This window comes from Dromiciops gliroides, chromosome 3 (assembly GCF_019393635.1).
Source record: "Dromiciops gliroides isolate mDroGli1 chromosome 3, mDroGli1.pri, whole genome shotgun sequence".
NCBI classification, from domain to species: domain Eukaryota; kingdom Metazoa; phylum Chordata; class Mammalia; order Microbiotheria; family Microbiotheriidae; genus Dromiciops; species Dromiciops gliroides.
In genome coordinates this window covers 353,506,490-353,516,876 of record NC_057863.1, presented here as the reverse complement: position 1 = coordinate 353,516,876, position 10,387 = coordinate 353,506,490, and positions in this window count along the sequence as shown.

Below are 10,387 nucleotides of genomic sequence, written 5' to 3'. Positions count from 1 at the left end.
CGCGCTCTCTCTCTCTCTCTCTCTCTCTCTCTCTCTCTCTCTCTCTCTCTCTCTCTCTCTCTCTCTCTCTCTCTCTCTCTCTCTCCAACCCTTTCTTTCTTTCTTTCTCAGTACAACTCCCTGAATGTCACTGGAAAGTTATTTCCAAAGCACCAAATCAAAATGAGAAATAGTAGTAGCGTAAATTCACACTGTTGTTATTCAGTCATTTCAGTTGTGTCTGACTCTCTATGACCCCATTTGAGCTTTTCTTGGCAAAGATACTGCAGTGGTTTGCCATTTCCTTTTCCAGTTCATTTTACAGATGAGGAACTAAGGCAAACAGGGTTAAGTGACTTGCCCAGGGTCACCCAGCTAGTGTCTGAGGCAAAATATAAACTCCTGTCTTCCTGATTCTAGGCCTAGTGCTCAGTCCTCTTTGCCACTGAACTGCCCTAGAAAACTCACCCTGGTTTCCAATTATTTCTTTCTGTAAACAAAATACAATTCACTCCTACCCTGAAGGCTCTCTGGTAACTTGCTCTTCTCCCTAAAATGCTCTGTGGGCTCCCTTAAGAAATTGGATCTCATGTGGAAGGCTGCCCCAAACTTGGGCCAGTTTGAATTTATTGGCTTCCCCTTTTACATGACACTTGCCTTCCCCTAAATTCACACATTGCATCCAGGAATCAGAGTGCTAAAATCTGGGCAGAATTGACATAAAGAATATACCTTTTGTGAGCCTGAGAATCTAGCAAACACCCTCACTGAGCTCAATAACCTGAGCCTGCCTGATGTGGATAGCAAAAGACCCACTTTTAATTTTACATAAATAGCAAAATCCAAATGTGCAATATTACCTCAGGCCAATTGTGCACGTGCTTCTCTCCTTCATCAAGTCCCAAGTTGTAAAATGCTATTATGCATTTGCTTGGAATTCACATATGTGTGCACATACCAATGTGTGCATATACATCCATATTTACATGTACTTGAATATATGCATACATATGTCCTATGTGAAAGGAGATCTTACTATAAATAGTGCTCCTAAATGCCAGAGAAATTCTATTGAGTCGCTAATGCAGACTGCCTCTAACTTACATCAATTCTGTGAATTAATGGAAGGTGCTTCTATATAGGGTATAAGTGAATTCATTGCCTCTTCTTGCTTGTAATACCTTCAGGACCTACTGCTAAGCCGTTCTCATATTTTGCTCCTTTCCAAAGACCTTGTAACATCCAATATTCCTTGCAAATTGATGTTGCTGGGATAAATAAGATCTGACCAAACTTTAAAAAAAAATTTTCCCGCCAGGTAATTATTAGGTTTCTTTTCTCATTCAAGGGAAGAATAAGATTTAGCATTCTTTTCTATATGGTTGTATTTATACTACATAGAACAGACCCATGAAAATCAGACCATGGCAAAGAGAAATCATCCTTTAAAACAACAACAACAAAACTGAGATATGGAGAGTAGGGATGACATTCATCCTGTTGTAAAAAAAAGTAGAAGTTCCAAAAGGAGAAACTAACCTGAGGCTGCACAGCAAATGACTTCATGGACCCAAAGGCTCTAGCCCCTAGATAGCCTTGCCTTCTGGTTATTAAGCTGAAGTTTGGTCAAGGCCTTTTACCTAATGTGGATATCATCTCCTGAGCATTTTGAAGCATGCAAAATCTAAATTCACTGCTTACTGCCTGGGGTCAACAAAGTATGTTGTCTGATGTTTTATCTGTAAAACTGCTCTAAGTGGGGCAGCTAGGTGGTACAGTGGATAGAGCACTGGCCCTGGAGTCAGGAGGACCCGAGTTCAATTCTGACCTCAGACACTTGAGACTTATTGGCTGTGTGACCCTGGGCAAGTCACTTAACCCCAATTGCCTCACCAAAAAAACAAAACAAAACAAAACAAAAAAAACTGCTCTAGAGAAAACTGGTCTACAACAGCAGTATCAGACTCAAATAGAAATGGGGGCCACTAATCATCTATAAGGATCCCTGTGACCTGGACCTTGGCTTAACATTAAAAAGTAATGCTATCTATGTTTTATTGTATTTGTATTTATTGTGTTAAATATTTCCCAGTTACATTCTAGTCTGTTTGGGGTTGTGCTCAGGGTTGGGTCACAGTTGGCATGCATATTTGATACCCCTGGTCTAGAAGACTGGTGGTATTTCATTTATTCATTCTACAAGTATTTTTTGGTTTTAGCATACTAGGTGCACACAATATAGTGGTACACAGAAATGTAGAACACATGGTCCTTGCCTATAAGGTGTTTGCCCTGTAGTTGGTGAGCTATAGTCATCCATTCAACAAACAGTTATTAAGCAGCTACATTGAACTAGACAAATGGAAAGTTAAATATTAATATAAGAAATAATCACAACTGATGCTTTAAGGTTTAAAGCACATGCTTTGCATTAAATAACTCTGGGAGGTACGTGGTTATAAGTATTATTCCTGTTTGTTTGTTTATTCCCACTTTACAGATAAGGAAACAATCTCACAGAGAAGTGACTTACCCATACTCACATTGCTAGAATCATAACCAGGATGGTTCTGGGTGCCCACATCTGACTCATCATCCAGTGCTCTCGCTAACACCTAGTGAATAGAACAGACAAGAAAAGGAAGGAGAAAGAGGCATCTTTGAGGGATGGTGTCATCATAGAAGGCTTTAGGGAGAAGATGGGATTTGGCCCCTGAAGGAAGACTGGGTCAGATTTAGACTGAATAGGGAAGAACCATGTAGGCAGAGGAGTGGAAATGGTGATCTTCATTGTGTTGTCAAGGGGCAATGAATTATAGATCAATCTAGCTACAGCAAAGCCTTCATAAGGGACCAGTGGAAATTGAGGTAGGAAGGGTAGATTGGGTGGAGTGCCTTGAATGCCAAGCTAAGAGGTTTGAAGTAGTTGGTAGACAATGGACAATCATTAAGGGTTTTTGTGGAAATGAATTTTTAAGGAAAATCAGTCTAGTGACAATATATCGAATAGATTAAAGAGAGGAGACTATTGCCAGGGAGCACTATTAAGATACACAATTGAAGTAATAAGAGACTAGGTGAGGGGGGTGGCAGAGGGACCAGAAAGGAAGGATGTGGAAGAAGACTTAACTAGACTTTGTGACTGCTTGAATATGGAATGGTAAGGGAAAACAAGAAGTGAAGGATAATCATAGTTGATGTCAGTAGTACCATCCTTAACATGTAGTTTACAATGTGCTTTTCCTATATAATCTTATTTGATCCTTACAACAAAACAACTGTAAATAATATCTCTACTTTCCAAGGAGGGAAACTGAGACTCAAAGGGTGAAGTGACATCTACTTAGAACATAATCTCAGGTTGTCACACCATTAGTAGGGGCTAGATCTGGGATCCAAACTCACACCTCCTGGCCCCAAGTCCAGATGATTCTCAGGCTTTAAGCCTGGGCAGGTGGGATGATAGCAGGGCCATTAATATCGATACGTAAGCCAGAAGGAGAGATGAAGGTAGGAAGAGATACTAAGTTGGGTGTAAGCCATTTTAAGTCTGAGAGTGAGTGCCCATGGAACATTTAGGAAGACATCTAGCAGGCAGTTAGACCACCTGCTTACAGCTGCCTTCAATTCATTTTCAGGGAGGAGGGGAAGGAGAAAAGAAAAGCCACAAATAGATGTGTCCATTTGCAAATACCTCTAAGGACGGTTAACAAACACATTGACTAAAATTCATACTCAATTGTAAACAACTAATACTCTATCCTTTGTTGAGGAAAGGAAACTTAGGGTGAAATACATTAATTCACTAAAGAATTGAAGCAGGTCACTGGATGGGGAAAGGAACCCAGAAGGGTGAGGAGCTGCAGACATTGAAGGCAAATATCATCCACTTCATCATTTCACCTAAGACCACCCTGGATACCTGGCAACTTTGCACTCTTGAATTGTGGCCATCTCCATTAACAGAAGGGGGCAGCACTGTGCTTTCTGCAAGGTCCCTGTGTTCCTGTAAATTGGCAATCCCACCCTATCCTCTTCATACTTACCCTGAGCATCAGAGGCCCTTAGATCCCCTACTGCCTTTTGACCCCTGCCCTTTTAATAATATTAGACCATAAAGTTGCTTAGCACATGGTGGTTGCCATGACAATGATATCCATATTTCTGTATGGATGCCAGCACTGAGTCCTGGGGGCTCAGGGCACATTGCAAATGGACAGCTTGTGAGGAACAATGGAGGGAGCTGACTGCTGATTCTTTTCATGCCTAATTACCCATAAGCACATGGCACAATGGCTTATTTAACTCTGCATTGGCCCGAGATGGAGACAGCTCCCGTTCCAGTTGGAAAGGATTCTGTCCCAGGTCCTGGGATCAATTTCAGAGTCTGTGGTGGGGGTAGGGGCTGGGAACAAGAAGAAAGTGGGGTTTTGAAAGGCCCGTACATTGTCCCTTCGTTATTTTGCATTTAGCCATATAGATGGTCCTGGACACCAATTATTCTAAGCCAGGAGAGTTGTTCCACCTCAAATTGAGTTATGAGTTTTGAGATTGTTCCCACTGTCTTGACTGAAAGACAATTATTTCCCTGTCCTATGATGATCCAGTCAGTAGAAAAGGGAATGCCTCATTTAAAATGATCAAAGGGACATTGAGGTATATTGAAGTATTATTTCTCCTCTTGGGGCCTCAGTTTCCTCAACTATAAGATAAAAAGGTTGGACTAAGTCTAGAGTTTTTAACTTGGGGCCCATTATTTTAATAATTATATTTCAATATAATTTGTTTCTTTTGTAATCCATACATATTTTATTTTATTCATTTAAAAACAGTCTGAGAAGGGATCCATATACTTCACCAGATTCCCAAAGATGTCCAGGACACACAGAAGCTTAAGGACCACTGGATTAAATGATTTCCAAGGTCATTCTATCTCCAATATTCTGTGATGAACTTGGATGGGTAATGTTGCCTTCTCTTCACACCCAAACCTGATTGGTTCATTCTTTAGAGACTTGGGGTATCTTGTTCACATTTCTTGAGAAGCAGCACTTGGAAGCTAAGGATTAAGGCTCAAATCTTGGCTCTGTCACTAGTTAGTCATGTAGCCATAGGAAAGTCTTTGTAGAGACTCAGTTTCCTCATCTAGAAAACTGACATCCTAACGTTTACACTACCTTCTTCATAAGGTTGTTGTGAAGAAAAAATTAATTCAGAGTTAGGTAATCTTTGTATTATTCACTCAAAAAATCTGTATTTCTTTGCATCCTTATAGAAATTTTATTGTCTAACTATTTTGTTTATAAGAGTTTTTTGAAAACAAGGCATATAGGTTCAATCATCTCATATGCGAGTTCTTGGTAAACAGTAAAGCCAAGTATAAAGAAGAGCTGTTTTCTAGACACAGGCTTGTTTGAATCTGGACGCAGGAAGAGCCCAGAGGGAAGAGAAAGGAGGTGAGGGAGACTCCCTGGCCAGGCAGACATCAGGCCCAGAGCTGTGCCAGTTTTGCCATATGGTGAGCTCGTGCCAACCTGAGAGGGCTTTCAGGTTGCCAAGGCTAGGGATAACCACCATCCCCAGCTGATTGATGGCCAGTCCTGGCTCAGGGATACGGCAAATGCCAGAGGGTTTCCTAGTGTCATGCTGGTGCTCCTCTACACGCTCAAGGCAGTTGAATCAAAAGAATAACTGGGATTATAAGTGAAAGTTGGGATATGGAAGGGCTGGGAATAATGTTTGTCATCCATGGCTTTGTGGGATTGTTATTCCTTCTCTTATGGATGTTCCCAGATTGTGTTTGATATATCCCGAATGGATAATTAACTCCTTGTCTCATTCCCTAAAATGACCAATAGATACAATTCTCCAATCTCCCTCAGCCAGGAATTGCCAAACTTAGACCATGTGTGATTTGGGTAGTGGAAACCTGACCATCTGAAAGGCAGAAAAGTATAGTAGAAAGAATATTAGTGTTGGAGTCCTGCCACCTACTACCTGCATGACTCTGAGCAAGTCACTTAATGTCAGTTGGTCTCAACGCCCTCAACTGCAAAATGAGGGCATTGGAATAGATGATCTCTCGGGGTGTTTCTAGCTCTTAATCTATGAATTCTATGATTCTGTGATAAACCTATGAAATCCATAATTCTATGAAATTCACAAGGAGTATAGCATCAGAGGGATTTCTATCTCTCCAGGGCCTTGTTCTAATTTGTGACAACCCAGAGAGGAAAGATAGTTTTCCTTCTAATTGTCTAGCTCAAATCTCTGCTGCTACAGAATTCACTCGTTCTTACATATGTCCATATTGTCTATAGCAATCAAGAAATACTGATCCATCTGCCACCATATCATAACCTGCCACTGGTTTGAAGGCTCATTTCCTCCTCAGGCTCCTCTCTTCTGGTCCAACAATCCCAATTCCTATAAATTTTCCTCAATATGAACTATATGAAAACCTCTCATTTTAATAGCCAACCTTCCCTTCTCCCTTCCCTGAACTCCAAGGCAGTATACAATAGGAAGGAAAGGAAACAAGCATTTTAAGTGCCTACTATGTGCCAGACGTTGTGCCCTTTACAAATATTATCTCATTTGATCCTCACAACAATCCTGGGAGGTAGGTGCTATTATCTCCATTTTATATAGCAGCCAACACAATACCAGAGATACATCTTGTACTATTCTTGTTGAGAAAATAAAAAGAAAAAGAAAATAAAAAGATGATAATCCAAAGAAAAGGATTTAGAACTATTTCAATGGCCAGACAGAATAAATAATAGTAAGTTCTTCAATGTCACTATAGCAAGAGGTGGTTCCCATGGATCTGTGCTGGGTCCTGTGCTAGTTAACATTTTTAACATTGACTTAGATAAAAACATAACTGACATCCTTCTCAAATTTATAGATGATACAACTTGAAGGGACAGCTAACACACTGGATCATCCTCCAAATTTCTTTGGTTACTTTGCCCAATCAGTAAATACATGCGTATACACACACATACATACACACACACACATACATACATACATACATACATACATACATACATACATACACATACACATACAGACCCAACTTGGAACATTAAATCCCAATATATTTATTTAGATTTCCGCATCAATCATTCCCCTTCTTTAACTGTTTTCCCCTGTCTCCCCCAGCCTGAAAATTAAAACAAACAAACAAACAAACAACTTTTGGTAGACACTACTATGCAGCAGCTAGGTGCATAGATAGAGTGCCAGGCCTGGAGTCAGGAAGACTCATCTTCCTGAATTCAAATCTGGCTTCAGATACTTACTAACTCTGTAACCCTGGGCAAGTCACTTAATCCTGTTTAGTTCCATTTCCTCATCTGTAAAACAAGCTAGAGAAGGAAATGGACAACCACTCCAATATCTTTGCCAAGAAAACCCCAAATGGAGTCACAGAGTCAGACAAAACTGAAAACAACTAAAGAACAACAAAGATACCACCATCCCCTCAATATATCATTCTATATTTTTCCTCCCTTTCTCCACTAAATTCTTTTAAAAAGCCATGTCCACATTTTGCCTCCACTTCCTGTCTTCTCACTTGTTCTTCAATCATTTACAATCTGACTTCCAGTGTCATCACTCAGTTGAACTTCTGTCTCCAAAATTACAAACAATCTCTTCTCATTGGCCAAATCCGCTGGGCTTTGCACTGTACTCATCCTCTTGACTTCTCTGTAACATGTGACACAGTTGGACATCCTTTCCTCTTGGATATTCCCTCCTCTCTGGGTTTTTATGACACTGCTTCCTCTCATTTCTCCCCCAAGCTATCTGACTCTTCCTCAGGTTCCTTTGCTAGGTCATCATCCACGCCATGGCCATTAACTATGGATGGAGCCAAGCCTTTGTCTTGGGTCCTCTTCTTTTTATTCTCCACACTATCTTATTTGATGACCTCATCATCTCCTATGCATTCAGTTATCATTATCTATGCATATGATGAAAAGATCTATATATTCATCCCATTTCTTCCTTGTGCATCAGTCCCACATTTCCAATTCCTTGTTGAACATTTCAAATTGGATGTTCTAGAGAACATTTTCAGACTTATCATGTCTAAAACTGGACTCATCAAAGGCAGATTAATGGAACAGAGTAGACATACAATTTATAGCAGCAAATAAATGGAAGCTTGTATTTGACAAGTGTAAAACTAAGATTTTGGGATAAGAATTCATTATTTGGTAAAAAATTATTGGAAAAGCTGGAAAGCAGTATGGCAGAAATTGGGCATAGACCAATATCTTACACCATTTTTTGAATTCGATTTTATTTTTATTTTCAGATCCAAATGAGCCTGGAGAAGAGTTGGGGTGGACATGAGAGCTGCCTGAGAATATTTGAAGGTTTTTCATGTGAAAGAGGAATCAGACTTTTTCTGTATGACCTATGAGGCAGAACCAAGAGTATTAGGGGAAGTGGCAAAGAGTAAAATTTAGGCTTGATATCAGGAACATCTTCCTAACCTATAGAGCTATCTCAAAGTGGAACAAACTGCTTACAGAGGCCCTCATCTCCCCCTCATTGGAGGCCTTCAAACAGAGGAAGAATGATGTTCTTTCATCTATAGAATAATGTACATCAAGTATAATATAGTAGTGGCTCCTTTAAGGGATCATTGGATTGAATGGTTGCTAAGTCCCTCCCAGCTTTCGAATTCTGTCATTCTATCATCCCATAATTCTATTCAGCAAAACTGTTGGAGAAAGGAGAAAGAAGTTAGAAAAACAATTTTTCCTACATATCTATATTATACAATGTATCCCAAGGAGTCTCAAAGGCATATCCTAAATATATAACTTAAATATAAAATATAACCTAAATATAAAAGGCACATAAGAAAAATGAAAGAAAATGGATGACATAGAGAAGATCACAAAGGATAGGAGAAATAATTTTGAATCTATGAGATTTAAAGGCTTCTTCACAAACAACATCAATGCATCTAGGATAAAAAGTAAAAACTGTCAACTGGAAAGAAGATCTTCATAACAAATAACTCTGATAGCCAAGACATGCAAAGAATTAATATAAAAATTTAAGACCAAGTGCCATTCCCTAATAGATACATAGTCAAAGGATATGACAATTTTCAAATAAACAATTGCAAATTAAAAGATTTCTCCAAAATCACCAATAATAGAAAATATAAATTTTAACAACTCTGAAGTTGTTTAAATGAGAAAACAAACTAAAATAGATGAAAAAAATTGAAAATAGTCAATGTCAGAGAGTCTCCAGAAGTAGGAACACTAATGCATTTTTAAGAAATTAGTATTAAAATTGTTAATTGGTCCAATCATTCTGGAAAACGATTAAGGCAGCAAGGTGGTATAATGACAGAGTGCTGGGCCTAGAGTCAGTAAGACCTAAGTTCAACTTTAACTAGCTGTGTAACCCTGGACAAGTCGATTAACTTCTATTTCAGTTTCCTGTTCTGTAAAATGGAAACAATAATAGCACCTATCTTGCAGAGTTGGTTTGAGGATAAAATGAAATAATAATTGTAAAATACTTATCAAATAGTAAGCACTATATAAATGTTAGCTATTATTACTATTATTATTGTACAAAAAGAAATGTAGCTAAAATGTCCATGCCCTTTGACCTAGTGATACCACTGTTTGGCACCTACTCCAAGGAGGTAAAGGAAGAAAAGGACACACGTTTGTATGCATATATATATGTCACATATATACATGTAACACATATATAGCAATGATCATCCATTTTATTTCTAATTCTCTGGCACCACACATGCATACATAAGTGTATGTGTATATGCATATGTTTATATATATATATATATATGTATTAATGTATAGATGTGTGTATAAATGTATGTATGTAATATGTACATAAATGTTTATGGTGGCAAGTTCTTAGAAATGTATGTGTGCATGCATGTTTATCTATGCGTGCATATGTGTGTGCGTGTATATACATGAATATATATGTATGTGGTCAGAGAGAATTAGAAACAAAGTAGATGCTCAGTGATTGAAGAATGACTAAAAATTGTAGATACATGAATATATTGAATATTCTTCTGCCATATGAAACAACAAATTGAAGGGATTTAGAAAAACATGGGTAAACTTCAATAAGCCTATATGATTTTATGATGCTATTAACTGACCTGGATTGAAACAAGCAGATCCCACAAACCAATATTTGTACTAATCACAACAAGGTGAGTGCATAGGACAATAAAACAAAAGGGAATGTTATGGAATTATAATAACCAAGCTTGACCCCAGATAAGAGAGAAGGAAACATACTTCCCACAACACCCACATCTCAATAAAAAAAACTGGAGAAATATGGGGGTGGAATGTCACATATGTTGTCAGACATGATT